This window comes from Suncus etruscus, chromosome X, assembly GCF_024139225.1.
Source record: "Suncus etruscus isolate mSunEtr1 chromosome X, mSunEtr1.pri.cur, whole genome shotgun sequence".
NCBI lineage: Eukaryota > Metazoa > Chordata > Mammalia > Eulipotyphla > Soricidae > Suncus > Suncus etruscus.
Genome location: NC_064868.1, coordinates 62,136,207 through 62,152,598, shown reverse-complemented (window position 1 = coordinate 62,152,598; position 16,392 = coordinate 62,136,207). Strand labels below are relative to the sequence as shown.

Here is a 16,392-nt window from a genome sequence, read left to right as displayed (position 1 = left end):
AAAGTGACTGCCATAGAGGCAGCCTGGAGTGATTGATGGTGGTGAGAACTGGGTGTATTGAGAAATTGTATACTAGTGAAGATATTGATGTTGAAACACTGTATACCTGAAGCCCAATTATAACTAACTGTAATTTATAATAATTAAATAAAAACTTTTTTTTTGGTTTCTGGGTCACACCTGGCAGCGCTCAGAGGTCACTCCTGACTCTATGCTCAGAAATTGCTCCTGGCAGGCTGGGGGGACCATATGGGATTCTGGGATTCAAACCACCAACCTTCTACACATAAGGCAAATGCCTTACCTCCATGCTATCTCTCCAGCCTAAATAAAAACATTTTTAAAAAGACCCTTTCTGGGCAGCTATGGTGTTTGTCTTGATCCCTGGTACCATATGTGGTGCCCCAAATACTGCCAGTAGTGGTCTTTTATCGCAGAATCAGGAGTAAGCCCTGAGCACTTCTTTGTATGGCCCCAAAAAAGCAGCAACAACAACAACAAAAAGATACTAATAGTAGATAAGCAAGGATTCAGAAGAATGCTGTAGAAACTATTGAGTCCATACTTTCAACACTGTGTGGTCCTCTGAACACCACCAGAACTGTGCTGGGAGCAGACCCTGAGCACCAATATGGCACCCAAAACAAACAAACAAAAATATACATATAACTTTGAGGCCAGAACAATAGTACAGTGCCTTGCCTATGTCTGACCTGGGTTCAATCCCCAGAATCCCATATGGTCCATGAGCCTGCCAGGAGTAATACCTGAGTGCAGAGCCAGGAATAACTCCTAAGAGCCAGGTGTGGCCCAAATCCCCAAATATGTGTGTGTGTATGTGCATGCGTGCATGTGTGTGTGTGAGTGTGTATGAGAGAGAGAGAGATATTGAATATGACATATATGAGACATTGAACTTTTTTTTTGGATTTTGGTTTTTGGGTCACACCCAGCCAGCGCTTAGGGATTACTCCCGGCTCGACGCTCAGAAATCGCTCCTGGCAGGCCCAGGGGACCATATGGGATGCCGGGACTCAAACCACTGTCCTTCTGCATGCAAAGCAAATGCCTTACCTCCATGCTATCTCTCCAGCCCCGAGACACTGAACTTTTAAACTATTTTTTCCTGACATTTTTGGTCTGTTTTGTTTTTGGTTTGGGGTCAGACCCAGTAAAGCTCAGGGCTTTCTCCTTATTCTGTACTCAAGAACTATTCCTGCTAGGACTCAGGGGACCATCTAGAGTGCTAGGGATTGAAACAAGGTTGGTGGGCACACCTGGCAATGCTCAGGAGTTATTCTGGCTCTGCACTTAGGAACTATTACTCTTTGCTGTACTTAGGGGACAATATGGGGGGACTGAAAATTGAACTGGAGTTAGCTATGTACAAGGCAAATGCCTTACTCACTGTATTAGCTCTCTGATAGATTACTGGTCCTACCCTAGTCAGAATTCATATTCCACCCTAGAGTGTGATCTAGTGATGGGATTATCAGATACCTCCCTACTTGGTATTCCTTCTCCACGAATAAAAGCCTGGGTTTCAGAAAGAAAAGGGCTCATTCTTTGGTCTTCCTCCACTAAACTACTTTCCTTCTTAGGAGTAGAAGGCTTGTGTGCTGGGATTCCTGGCTTGAGTGTTGGAATTCCTGAACCAGTTCTTACATCCTTTCACTGTGTGGATTATTTCCTGCATCAGCGTTTGCTTCCAGACTTGTGTCTCACTAGATACTAGATTGGGAGCCTGGGGCTCCACTTATAGCTCTCCAAACCCTCAACTTTTTGGGGGGCACAACATGATGTTCTCAGGGTTTACTCCCAGCTCTGTGCTCAGAGATCATTCCTGGCAGTGCTCAGACCATACAGGGCAGTGAGGATTAAATCTAGGTTGACTTAGTTTCTTACCCTTTGTACTATCTCCCAAAATAAACAATAAAATTTAAAAAGTAAATAATACCAGCCAGACAGCCTAGAAGATGGCAGAGTAGGAAACTCTAGGATTTCATCTCAGCACTTAAACATGACTGAGCTGACAAAAACAATGACAAAAATGCAATGATTTTATTTTATTTTTGGTTTTGGGACCTCACTCAGTGGCGCTCAGGAGTTACTCCTGGCTCTGCACTCAGAAATCCCTCCTGGCAGGCTCTGGGGAACATACGAGATACCGGAAATCAAACCTGGGCCCATCCTGGGTCATCTGTGTGCAAGGCAAACACCCCACTGCTGTGCTATCGTTCTGGCCCCCCAAATGCAATGATTTTAGAACTCTGAAGACAAAAACTTACAGAGAAAATCTAGGCAGAGGGCATCACAGTTACTAAAAGCACCTGTCTTACAAGTATGAGTTCCATCCCTATGCACTCCCCCAATTATTCAAGTGCTGGCCTTGCTTTTTTGCTTCATTTCCTCACTTGGGGAACAGACATTTGAAGAAGTATTTGCCAGGTTGCTGACTGATAAAAGAGATCACAGAAACCTCAGTGACAAAAAATACTTTGTAAATTATTAATACTATTGTAATCAGCTTACTTAACTATAGTAAAAAGAAAAAAAAGTATGAAAAAGTCACAAATATACGATTTCAGTTCTCAAGTAAGAGCTATTAATACCAGAGGAGCAGGGGAATTGGTCTCAAAAGTTACTCTATTACTCCAAATTCTAGCACTTGAAAAAGTTTACAAACATACAAATAAACAGGAAAACACCAGCACTTTTTTTTGTCACACCAGACAGCACTCAGGGGATACTCCTAGTTCTGTGCTCAGAAATTGCTCCTATGGGCTGAAGAGCTAGCATAGAGGTAAGGCATTTGCCTTGCATGCTGAAGGATGATGGTTCAAATCCCTGCATCCCATACAGTCCCCCGAGCCTGCCAGGAGCGATTTCTGAGCATAGAGCCAGGAGTAACCCCTGAGCGCTGCGCTCCTAGGAGCCAGAGAGATAGTACAGCAGTAGGGCATTTGTCTTAGATGCAGAAGGACAGTGGTTTGAATCCTGGCATCCCATATGGTCCCCCGAGCCTGCCAGGAGCGATTTCTGAGCACAGAGCCAGGAGTAACCCCTGAGCGCTGCCGAGTGTGACCCAAAAACAAAAACAGAAACAAAAGAAAAAATTGTTCCTAGCAGGTCAGGGGACCATATAGGATGCCAGGGATTGAACCCATGTCCATCCTGCGTCAACCGTGTGCAAGGCTAACATACTACTGCTGTGCTATGGCTCTGGCACAGCACTTTATTTTTTAAAAAGATTCTTGAGTGCTTGCTTCAGCAGCACATATATTAAAATTGGAACGACACAGAGAAGATTAACCTGGCCTCTGCGCAAGGATGACATGCAAATTCATGAAGTGTTCCATATTTAAAAAAAAAAGATTCTTGAACCACACTAGATTATTCCTGGTTCTGGGTTGAGGATTCACTCCTGACAGTACTGAGGGGGTCATATGGGATACTAAAATCAAACATTAGTCAGCCACATGCAAGGAAAGCACTCTGTATACTATCTATTCAGTCCCAACATTATTGTTTTTTTCCATAAGCACTAGATGGCATTCCCACCAGCAGTGAATGAGAGTTCCTTCCTCCCCTCATCCCCTCCAGCACTGATTCTTGTTCTTTTTGATGTGTGCCAGACTCTGTGGTGTAAGATAATACTTCATTGTTGTTTTAATTTGCATCTCCCTGATGATTAATGATGTGGAACATTTTTTCGTGTGCTTTTTTGTCATTTGTATTTCTTCTTTGAAAAATTGTCTATTCGTTTCTTCTCTCCATTTTTTGGGGGGCCACACCCGGTGATGCTCAGGGGATACTCCTGACTTTTCGCTCAGAAATCGCACCTGGCTTAGGGGACTATATGGGACACTGGGGGATCAAACCACGGTCGCGCAAGGCCTTACACCCACCACCGCCACCACTCTGGCCCTCTTCTCCACGTTTTTTGATTGAGTTAGATTTTTTCTTGTAAAGTTCTGTCAGTACTTTAGAGAAAGATATATGGTTAAAATGAGTTGCCTAGGTTTTTTGTTTTGCTTTGTTTTGTTTTGTTGGGTTTTTTTGTTTTTTGTTGATTTTTTTGTTGTTGTTGTTTTGTTTTTGGGTCACACCAGGCCACGGTCAGTGGTTATTCCTGGCTCTATGCTCAGAAATCACTCCTGGCAGGCTCAGGGACCATATCAGATGCTGGGATTTGAACCACCGACCTTCTGCACACAAGGCAACCGCCTTATCTCCATGCTATCTCTCCAGCCTACCTAGGGTTTTTTAAAAAATATTTTTTCGGGGCCACACCCGGTGATGCTCAGGGTTTACACCTGGCTGTGTGCTCAGAAATTGCTCCCAGCTTGGGGGACCATATGGAATGCTGGGGGATCAAACCGTGGTCCATTCTAGGTTAGTGCATGCAAGACAAATGCCCTACCGCTTGTGCCACTACTCCGGCCTGAGGTTATTTTTTATTGTTTTTACAGTTGCTTTATTATATGTGAGCATTGATAAGTGTATCACATATTTCTATACATACATATATACACTAATGCATACAAGTTGTAAGAATATTAGAGCATGAACATGAAATCATCTGGGAACAAACCTAGGCATTGATTGAACTACCTCCCTAACCTCCTCCTCCTTTCTTCTCTTCTTCTTTGTTCTTTTTCTTCTTCTTCCTCTTTCACTTCTTCCTCTTCTTCGCCTCCTTCTTCTTACTCTTCTTCCTCTTTTTCATCCTCCTCTTCATCTTCTCACTCTATCTCCAACTCCTCTTATTATTATTCACTTCCTGGGTCTCTGGGATTCCAATGATTCCTATGTTGTTTCTGTTGAGTTTATCAAAGACTTCTACTTTCATCTGTTCACATTTGTGTAGTTTATCCATTGTCTGCTTTAAGGTTCTTTTTCAATTTCTTCTGCTGTATGGAGTTGTTCTGCATCCCATCCTCCTGCTCACTGACCCCATCTTCAGCAGCTGTTACTCTGTTGGAGAGGCTTTCCATTGAGGTTTTCATTTCATCTACCGAGTTTTTCAGACCTGTTATTTCAGTTTGAAGTTTTCTGATTTCTATCTTTATATACTCTTGATTATTATCTGTGTTCCATTCAACTTGATCTATGCTTTCTTTAAGCTCCATGAACATCCTCCATATTTCTTCTCTAAACACCTTATCTGAGAGGATACTTAGCTGGTTGGTACTTTTCAGGTCATCAGAGCTGCCATCTTCATTCTCTGTGCATGGAGTTGTCCTGCATTGTTTCCCCATTGCCACGTGTGTAGTGTGGTTTTTACTATGTGCGGGTGTTGGGCCCTGAAGAGATTATGTTCACTCTTGTCTTCTTGGCTGCCTCATACAGAAAAGCCCAGTCCCAAAACTATTGTCTTCCCCCTAGACAGTAGGACAAGGATTTGGTAGCTGGTGCTAAAAGAAAACCCTTGGTTGCACCTTGTTTGGGATTGTGCTAATGGTAGCAGTCACTCCATGGGATGAGAGAGGGTCCCATGCTATCTTACTCGATATTGTGCCTTTATTCTGCTGTTGGTTGAGACCTTTTCTTTTTCTTTTTTTTTTTTTTTTTGGTTTTTGGGCCACACCCGTTTGATGCTAAGGGGTTACTCCTGGCTATGAGCTCAGAAATTGCCCCTGGCTTGGGGGGACCATATGGGATGCCGGGGGATCGAACCGCGGTCCGTCCTATGCTAGCGCTTGCAAGGCAGACACCTTACCTTTAGCGCCACCTTCCTGGCCCCAGACCTTTTATTTTTCTAAACAAACAAACATAAAAACACACCAGAAGCATCCTGGAATTACTGTAATTACTAGCGAAATATATCAACTGAACTGTCTTAATTATATTCATGAATTCAAACATTAGATAGGGGCAAGAAAGAGTTCAATGGGCTGAGCACCAACTCTGCATGTTGGAAGACAAAGTTTAACCCCAGATAATCTATTGTCCCCTGAATACCTGCTGGAATTACTCAGAAAAAGAAAAATCATGGATAAGAATTACAGAATAGAAATCCAGCTGAGGTGTGTGAGACCAGCAGGAGCAGTTGTGACAAAGGCCAGAAATTAGATTCAAAAAAGCACCAGTTGGAACCAAACTTCTGTGAACCAGATGCAGCTGTCAGTTGTGGTCAGATTTTGGGGGCGGAAGCCCCAGTTTAAATCCAGCCGAGGTGTGTGAGACCAGCAAGAGCAATTGTGGCAGTGACCAGAGATTGAATTTTAAAACGTGCCAATTGGAATTGAACCACTGGTATATGAATCCAGATACAGTTGCCTGTTGGTTGTGAGAGAGTTTGGGGGAAAACCCCAGTTTAAATCCAGCTGAGGTGTGTGAGACCAGCAGGAGCAGTTGTGACAGTGGCCAGAGATTGTATTTTTTTTTTGGTTTTTGGGCCACACCCAGTGGTGCTCAGGGGTTACTCCTGGCTGTCTGCTCAGAAATAGCTCCTGGCAGGCACGGGGGACCATATGGGACACCGGGATTCGAACCAACCACCTTTGGTCCTGGATCGGCTGCTTGCAAGGCAAACACCGCTGTGCTATCTCTCCAGGCCCCAGAGATTGTATTTTAAAAATTGCCAGTTTGAATTGAATCTCTGGTATGTGAATCCAGACACAGCTGCCCAGCTCTTGTTCAGAGTGACCATTTCCAACTATCATTGCTATAGTGTTCCCTTCTCTGCCCTAACTTCATTCCCTATTCTTTGTGCCAAGTTTCCTACCATGGACTGGTCCTTGTGGTACTTTTCTTTATTGTCTTTGGGTGTTATCACCACACTACTTTTATATCTCCAAAATGACTGTGCTTATGTTATGTCTCTACCTCTCCCTCTGATTCATTTTATTCAGCATAATACTCTCCATATTCATCCATGTATAAATGAATTTCATGGCTCCATTTTTTCCCTAACAGCTGTTTAGCATTCAATTTTGTAGATGGTCCACAGTTTATTTTTCCACTCATTGGTTGTCAGACAATTAGGGGGGGGGGAGCTTCTGACTATTGTGAATAGTCACAATATTGTGACTTGCCTTCCCTTGTCCTAGTGCTTCTCTTTCCATCAGTGTGGACTGACCTGCAGTGACAATGGCTATTCTAAGCCAAAGAGGACTCCACTGCCAGTCTGTCTATCTAACTATGTTTATTGGGCCCAAGTGTCATTTCTTTCTTTCTTTTTTGGTTTTTGGGTCATACCCGGCAGTGCTCAGGGGTTACTCCTGGTTCCACGCACAGAAATCACTGGCAGGCTCGGGGGACCATATGGGATGCCGGGATTTGAACCAATGACCTTCTGCATGAAAGGTAAACGCCTTACCTCCATGCTATCTCTCAGGCCCCTCAAGTGTCATTTCTTAATAAGTGAGGAAATTTACATTTGGAGGAAATCACACTCCTAAACTTATAGGCACCCAATGAGGAAAAAGATCTATAAAATACTTCAAAGAACTGCCCCAGCAGTCTGCACCTAGCCCTTGCACACCACAACCTAATGTGTGACTTATGGCAAGCACCACTCAATGTGGAGAACCACAGCAAGGTGTGTGTATGACTGCTGGACATCAAAATAACTAAAGAAGAAAAAGTTTTGACATACATTCTAGACATTCCCTGATCAAAATGCATACTGCATTAATATCTATTTTAATGTGTATTCAATATTAATTTGTATTCAAATAAAAAAGCTAATTCTTAATTTTGGGTTACACCCAGCTATACTCAAGGAGAACTCCTGGTAGCCTCAATGTAATGTCAGGTATCAAATCCAGATTAACTGTGTACAAGGTAAGCATTCCACCTGCTATACTATCACTACAGCTTTAACATTAAGGACATTTTGCTTATGTTTGCCAATGATGGAGAAATAATTATCATAGTTTTTGGAGCTAAAGAACAAATCGGAGTCTCATATAGGTGAAGCATGTACTGTATTATTGAACTGTATCCCTTTCCTACAAGTGTGAGTTGCTTTAAGAGTTTTTCTTTTGAATGACAGTAAACATTTACTTTTAAATGCATTAAATAAAGCTCACCAGGACCGGAGAGATAGCACAGCGGCGTTTGCCTTGCAAGCAGCCAAATCAGGACCTAAGATGGTTGGTTCAAATCCCGGCATCCCATATGGTCCCCCGTGCCTGCCAGGAGCTATTTCTGAGCAGATAGCCAGGAGTAACCCCTGAGCACTGCTGAGTGTGGCCCAAAAACCAAAAATAAATAAATAAAGCTCACCACAAAGAGTGGTGTGTGCAGTTAGAGAAATAACTATGCTGAGAACTATCATAACAATGTCAGTAAGTGAGGGATGTAGAAAGCCTGTCTCGAATACAGTTGGGGGTGGGAGAGGGAGGAGATGAGGACATTGGTGATGGAAAGGTTGCACTGGTGAAGGGGATGTTCTTTTTATGACTGAAACCCAACTACAATCATGTTTCCAATAACGATGTTTAAATAAAGATATTATTATTTTTTTATTTTGTTTTTGTTTTTTTGGGCCACAGCCATTTGATGCTCAGGGGTTACTCCTGGCTAAGCGCTCAGAAATTGCCCCTGGCTTGTGGGGACCATATGGAATGCCGGGCGATCGAACCACGGTCCTTCCTTGCCTAGCGCTTGCAAGGTAGACACCTTACCTCTAGCGCCACCTCACCAGCCCCTAAGATATTATTATTTTTTTAATGATTTTTATGTTAACCAAAGTGAATTGCAAATCTTTCACAGTAATATTTTAGGTAGTGACATTGAATCAGGGGCATTCCATCACCAATGTTGTCCTCCCTCCACCCCTGTTCCCAGCATGCATCCCATATCCTTTTCCTTTGTCCCCCCTGAGCTGCTATATAGGTGGTCCCCTCTGTGTCGTTTGTTGTAGATTGGGTATTGATTCTGTTGTCATTCATTTTGGATTTGGTGTTTAAGTCTGATCATATTTTATTTCTATTCAATGTTCATATGAGTGTTTGGTCTTGGTACCATTCATTACTTCCCCCTCAATTTATGAGGCAGAACAAGATGATTCAAATTATATGATTCTGTTTGAAGGGAAAAAAGGGGGGCAGAGGCCGGAGAGATAGCATGGAGGTAGGGCGCTTTCCTTGCATACTGAAGAATGGTGATTCGAATCCCGGCATCCCATATGGTCCCCCTGAGCCTACCAGGAGCAATTTCTGAGTGTAGAACCAGGAGTAACTCCTGAGCACTGCTGGGTGTGACCCAAAAACCAAAAAAAAAAAGAAAGAAAAAAGAGGGGGACAAAAATAAAAAAACAAAAAAACCCGTAAAGCACCACAGCAATAAAGACAATAACCAAACAATAGCCACGATCCCGAAATATAAACAAAACAAAGCAAAAAAGAACAAAAAATAAACATCAATAACAAAAAAAGATTTGTGCTTCTACTTTTTTTTTTGCATAGGCACAATAAATATTGGGGAAATTAGAAAGGGAATTCCCTTGGCCTAAGAGATATAAGGTTTCTCTGTCCTTGAAGCATACTGTCATGGAATAACTACAAGTTCGGTACATGTTCTTTTACTCTCCCCTAGGTCTTTTTGTATAGTATCTGAAAACCTTCTTCTCAGTTGTGGATAATAAAATCAGGCCTCTGTAATTAGAGACCTTGGTATTTTCGCAGGTCCTAGGATGGAGTCTTTACAATTCTAGAAGTTCTGTTCAATCACTGTTGTTTTAATCAGTCTTCTGTAGTTGGTGATCTTGGTTTTTGCACTGATCCTAGGACATAGCCTAGGATAGTTTTTCATTATATTTCCAGAAGTTCTGCTCAGTTGCAGTTGCCTCCGTCAGACCTCTGGAATTAGAGATCTTGGTTGTTGTACAGATCATAGGCCAAAGCTTAGACTAGGGTCTTTCTTATTGGTCCCAGGATAAGTTCTGCCCAGTCATGGTTGTCACAGTCTTCTGAAGTTAGCAATCTTGGCTTTTGCACAGATCAAAGGATGACATATCTTCTGACTTCATCTCATTGTTAGGTGGTGAGATAAGACAACCTGCTCTTAGATCAAGTTGCTGCCATTTCCTCATTGTCAGGATGTCATGTCAAAGTTGGCACATGTTGGTGTCAGAGCAGTACTAAGAATTTCCCAGAGGGAGTTTTGTTCCTGGAGCTGTTGTGGAGAACTGTGTCGGTTCTATGTCTGAGATCTAGGGTTTGGGATTGGATGGTCGCTGTCTAATCACATGAAGTCTAAGTTGGGGCCACATGACATATGTTCAAGGTCAGAGGTGCCCCTGTATTGTAAAATATATGAGTTCTTATCCCTAGTAGATAAGAGCTTATTTCTATATGTAAATTTTCCCCCTTTTTAGTATGCCTTTGCAAAAAGAAATGGTGCTATATTATATTGCTGGTGCATTTGGGGGTGGGAGTGTCCATCATCTCTGCCTGAGATAAAGATATTATTATTTAAAAATAAAAAACAAAAAATAAATGATACATACTGATCATATAAATACCTTTTCTAGGATTTGCTTTAAAATATGGGACTGGGGGGCCGGAGAGATAGCATGGAGGTAAGGCGTTTGCCTTTCATGCAGGAGGTCATCGGTTCGAATCCCGGCGTCCCATATGGTCCCCCGTGCCTGCCAGGAACAATTTCTGAGCCTGGAGCCAGGAATAATCCCTGAGCACTGCCGGGTGTGACCCAAAAACCACAAAAAAAAAAAAAAAAATATGGGACTGGGGATCAAAGTGATGATAAGAGGGTAGAGACCTTATATTGCATACAGCCTACCTCTGGCACCCCATATGGTCTCTGAAGAGGCCTGAGTGATCCCTGAGCACACAGAAGCATCATTGGATATGGCTCAAAAATGAAAAAAATTAAAAATAAATAAATAAATAAATAAATAAATAAAATATGGAGCTAGAGAGATAGTACAGCAGGTAGGGTGCTTGCCTTGCCTTGATCCCCAGCATCTATTATGGTTCCATGAGCTCTGCCAAGAGTGACTTCTTAGTACAGAAACATAAGTAATCGGGGTAGTGCTAGAGAAATAGTACCAAAATAAACTAAAAATAAAATAATAGGGAAAGGAAGGAAAATAGAAAATAAAGGTTCTAACAGCTGACACATTTGAGTGTTTGGTAAATAAAGATTCACTTTTCTGTTCTACTGTGTTCATTTAAAATTTGCCATTAAAAAGTTTTAAAAGAACTGGAGAGACAATATAGTGGATAAGGAGTTTGCATTATATCCTCCTGAACCTGTCAAAATATATGGCCCTCTAAACACTGCCAATAGTAATCCCTGAGTACAGTCGGATATAGCTCAAATATCAAAAAAATGACATGTATGAAACTACCATGGACTATAGTGTAAAAAAGTACTGGATTCAAAATAGAGAAAAAATTCCCAAAACTATGTTACTGTCAATAACTGATGAAAGTGTATATATTAGCCTAAAAGAGTAAATCAGGAGATGAAATTTCAGAAGAGGAAGGCTTGGCATAGCATTTGTGGGGACAGTGCCAGGGAATGTATGAGGCAAGTGAAAAGGCTGCTGAGCAGCTGCAAGGACAAGTTGAAATTACAGGCCTCAGACACAGTAAGAAAAATCAAAGATATCCTTTCCATTTATTTGGTTTTGGACCAAATATAGCAGTACTCGGGGGTTACTCCTGCCTCTGCACTCAGGAATTACTCCTGGCAGTGCTCAGGGGAACACATGGAATGTTGGAGATCAAATACAGGACAGCAGCATGCAAGGCAAGTGCCTTTACGGCTGTACTATTTCTCCAGCCTCAAATCAAGGATACCTAAGAGATATCTACAGATTGAGATGTAAAGTACCTAAGTGTCTTACTGAAAATTTACAAATCTTTTGAGTCCCAGGAATATGGCTCAGGTGGTAGAGCACAGAGCTGGCAGGTATGAAGCTGATGCAAAATCTCACCACTATTTGGCCTCCCAAGCACTGCTGTGCTTGCCCCCCCCCAACCCCCTAAAAACCACTGGGCCCTATTTAAAATGTTTGGGGCTGAAGAGATAGTATATCAGGTAAAGTGCTTGCCTTGCATGTAACTGACCATGATTCAATTCCAGGTACTGCCTGAAATGATCAACTTGAGCTCTGCCAGGAGTGAACCCTGAACACAGAGCCAGAAATAATCCTTGAGCACCACAGGTTTGGCCTCCAAACAAAATAAAATACAAATGCTTTCGGGGAGAAAGTTATATAAATGTGAGGGTTTTTTTTACCCAAGGATCATTCCTAATGGTGCTGGGGATTGAACTAGGAACAATCATATGTAAGTCAAGTATCTTACCTGTTTTACAATCTCTTCAACCCCCTCCAATTTATTTCCTAAAATACTTATTGGGTGTAGCTAATCACCTTAAGCACACACCTGTTTTAACACACAGAGCACACATACTACTTTCCCTAATCCCCTTACCCTGTCTTCCCTAAACACAGAAGCACACGACCTATTGGGGGGAGTCATACCCGGCAGCGCTCAGGGGTTACTCTTGGCTCTGTGCTCGGAAATTGCTCCTGGCAGGCATGGGGGATCGTATGGGATGCCGGGATTCGAACCACCATCTGTCCTGGATCGACTATGTGCAAGGCAAACACCCTACTGCTGTGCTATCTCTCTGGCCCTAACACAACCTAGTTTTAATCCCCTCTCACATTCGACCTTATTGGCTGATACAGAGTTCATACCCTACTCTCCCCTATAGATATCCTTTTTCCACTGAAAATAAACCTTTTCACCTAAAATAAACTAAGTTACTCTCCAGAAGGGCTGGTGGATATTTCTTTGTGAGTGCTCTACTCAACAGGGATCCAACCTTACCAGCAAATGCTACATCTTCTACAGCTTTACTAGCCAGTGTCATTTACAGTTGGGTCTTTAGGTTTGGGATGTTCTGAAATTTCTCTAAGAAAATTCTTAGTATGAGGTATTAGTAATGGTGATTTCCTTCTCTGAGCCTTGGTTTGATGATCTATAATAATTTGGGATAAGGGCCCGGAGAGATAGCTCAATGGTGTTTGCCTTGCAAGCAGCCAATCCAGAACCAAAGGTGGTTGGTTCGAATCCCGGTGTCCCATATGGTCCCCCGTGCCTGCCAGGAGCTATTTCTGAGCAGACAGCCAGGAGTAACCCCTGAGCATTGCTGGGTGTGGCCCAAAAACCAAAAAAAATAGTAATTTTGGATAATAATAACTACTTTAGGGGCCAGAGAGATAGCACAGCATTAGAGTGTTTACCTTGCATGTGGCCGACCGGGAGGAACCTGGTTCAATTCCCAGCCTGCCAGGGGTGATTTCTGAGTGAGGAACCAAGAATGAGCCCTGAGCACAGCTGGGTGTGACCCAACAGCCAATCAATCAATAAAATAATAAAGGTGGTTTTTTTTGTTTTGTTTTGTTATTCTGAGCTATCTGCTCAGAAATAGCTCCTGGCAGCCACAGGGGACCATATGGGATGCCGGGATTCAAACTAACCATCTTAGGTCCTGAGTCGGCTGCTTGCAAGGCAAACGCCTCTGTGCTATCTCTCCGGCCCCAAAATAATAAAGTTCTTTTAAATAAAAAAAACACCTACTTTACACAGCAGGTATGAGTTTTAAGTAAAACAATGTGAGTAAAGGAGCAGAATGCATGCCTTGCATGCAGAAGACCTAAGGTTGATCCAAGGTAAAGACAATCGATAATGGGGTAGAAGTGTCTAACACAGTGGTGTTCTGCATAATATTTCAATCCCTCAACAAAGTGAATATCTCTCAGTCCTGAAGCTCCATTCTCTTTAATAATTAACTAATTAACAAGGCTCCAAGTTTGATCCACAACACCACATGATTCCCAGAACACTGCTGGGTAGATTATCATCAAGCATGAAAACCCAAACCACATAAGCAATTCATAGGAGACCTTCCCCCATTGCATGAAGTATTGATACATGTTATATCATGGATTAATCTTAAAAACATTATACTAAAATAAAATGCATGATTTGAAAGAATATGATCTCATATTCTGATTGCCAGAGAAATAGGTTTGTATGTGGCTAGTCCAGATTCAAACCCTAGTACCACATAACGTTCCCTGAGTTCAGAGTCAGGACTAAGCCCTGAGCACTGTCAAGTATGACCCGCCAAAAACAAAACAAAACAAAACAAAAATAACTATATTATAAATAAACACATTCCCATTCCTTTTGAGATGTAAAGATCCACCTAGGCTTTATTAACAGTAAGTAGTTCTGTTTGTTAACTATGTCAGCCCTCAGTGGATTGAGTTTGGATAATAAAAATGGTAGGGGAGAAAAGTTGGCTCTCTCCCTCACTCACTCTCTTGTTGCAGCTCTCTCAGTGCACAAGGTGGAGGGCTCTGAACCCTCCTTTTCTTCCTTACACCTCTCTGGTTTCTTAATTCTTGCAGCAAGTGGGGCTTCTACATCCGGTGCCCAAACAGGGACTTAAAGAACTTGGACCTCAACACAGGGATAAAAACGGTCATGGGGGAAGGGGGCTGAAGCAGTGGCATGGAGTGGTAAGGCTTCTGCCTTGCTAGGTCTAGCCTAGGACAGACCACAGTTCTATCCCCCAGCATCCTATATGGTCCCCAAGCCAGGAGCAATTTATGAGCCCATAGCCAGGAGTAACCCTGAGTGTTACTGGGTGGGGCTCAAAAACATAAGTTTGAGTATTAGAGAGAGAACAAAACCGGGGAATGCAGTAAGCTGGTGGACCAGAGAGGATGACACAATCCCTCCTAGATCATCAGGAGCCCTTGTGCTGGACTGAATGTGCCATACCCTTTACTGGAGTATTGGTGTACATGGCCCTCCTTCTAAACTGCTTCATGTGGCTATCATGAATTACCAGCATTTTTTGGACCAGACTAAATGTGTCATGCACTTTAGAGATTCTCTTGCACCCCAAGTCAGGTGGACAAGCCTGTACTGGCAATCCAAATCTTGGGCAGTGTCAAATAGTTTAATGTCCATAACATTTATCAACAGGAATGATACCAAGGAGGATGCCTTTGTTCACCGAGCAGCTATTAAGAGAAACAATCCCAGGAAATTTCTGCATAATGTAGATGAGGAGACTGTGGAGTTTGATATCATTGAAGGAGAGAAGGGTACAGAAGCTGCTAATGTAATTGGGCCTGGGAGGTTGTCAGTGAAGGGCAGCTGCTATGTTCCTAATGTAAATTCTGCAGATTCATCCCCTGGCCTTGCCCAGCTTCCCCACCACTCATGGTGGCAGAGGCCCCTTTAGGTGGATCAGAAGCAGGCAGTGAAGGGGAGAGAGCTGAAGACTGGGCAGCATCCCAGATGCTAGCACCCACCACATTTCTACTGAAGGCACTTTGTGTGAGGCCTTTGGCCCTCCAACCAGCAGCAGTCTATTGAGGGTAATGATGGGGTAGAACCAAAGAGACAGCCCCATTGTAGGGAAGACCAACAACAGGGAGATGAGTGGCCACACCCACTCATTTTCAGCCCAGGTACTGAAGGCCTTCCTATCATATTCGACATCAGCAGCCTACCACAGAAGATGGAGATGGTGAGACCAAGCCCAGCCAAGGCCCAACTGATGGTTCTCTTACAGGAAAACTTGATATTGGGAATTGTGGGACAAAGTTCAATCAACCAACAGAGCTAATCTTGCCCTGGTAACCATTCTGCCCTTTCTCAGCCCCACATCAGTTTTCATTCCTATCATCCTAGATGGTTTTTACAGGGGTCCTCAAACTTTTTAAACAGGGGGCCAGTTCACTGTCCTTCAGACTGTTGGAGGGCCAGATTATAGTAAAAACAAAAATTATGAACAAATTTCTATGCACACTGCATATATCTTATTTAGAAGTGAAGAAACAAAATGGGAATAAATACAATATATGGCCCACGGGCCGTAGTTTGAGGACCATTGGTTTAGAATAACAGCTGGAGCAAATTGATCAATCAACTGTGTGTGCATGTATGTATTGTATGTGTGGTCACCACCTTTAGGTTTGTAGTCTATTCATGTCTGTCTGAATTGTTTCTTAGCAAAGCCTTTTCCGTTCCTCCTACACCTACCTCCTTGGCCACTGCCAATACTGCCAATTGTCTCCCTGTGCTTCCCCATCCCAGATTTGTTGCTGTCCCTATAAAACCTCACCATCTCTGCAATCTATTGTGCCCTGGAGAACTGCACTCCCACCTGTATCATTTCAGCTTAGCGTCACTGGAATAGAGGACTACCACTGATGACCAAACCAACCACAATGATGGGCTTTTTGCGAGGGACACTGATGCAGGGACTGATCTCAGCCCATGACTGCCCAACAGGCACAGGAAATCACTGATGCTTCCATTGCCTCCCTGGTTGTTCTCCATGAACAGATTACCTTGTTGGCTGATAAGATCCTTC

At 42.9% G+C, this 16,392-nt stretch overlaps 1 non-coding gene and 1 pseudogene across 1 annotated transcript; both read left to right on the top strand.

Annotated features, from left to right (window-relative positions):
* The first annotated feature begins 3,258 nt into the window (after positions 1-3,258).
* LOC126000285 (U6 spliceosomal RNA) lies at positions 3,259-3,365 on the top strand. Its single transcript, XR_007492637.1, has one exon. It is a non-coding gene; the product is annotated as a U6 spliceosomal RNA (small nuclear RNA).
* Positions 3,366-13,682: 10,317 nt separating this feature from the next.
* On the top strand, positions 13,683-15,656 carry LOC125998869 (Y-box-binding protein 2-like; annotated as a pseudogene).
* Positions 15,657-16,392: the final 736 nt, after the last annotated feature.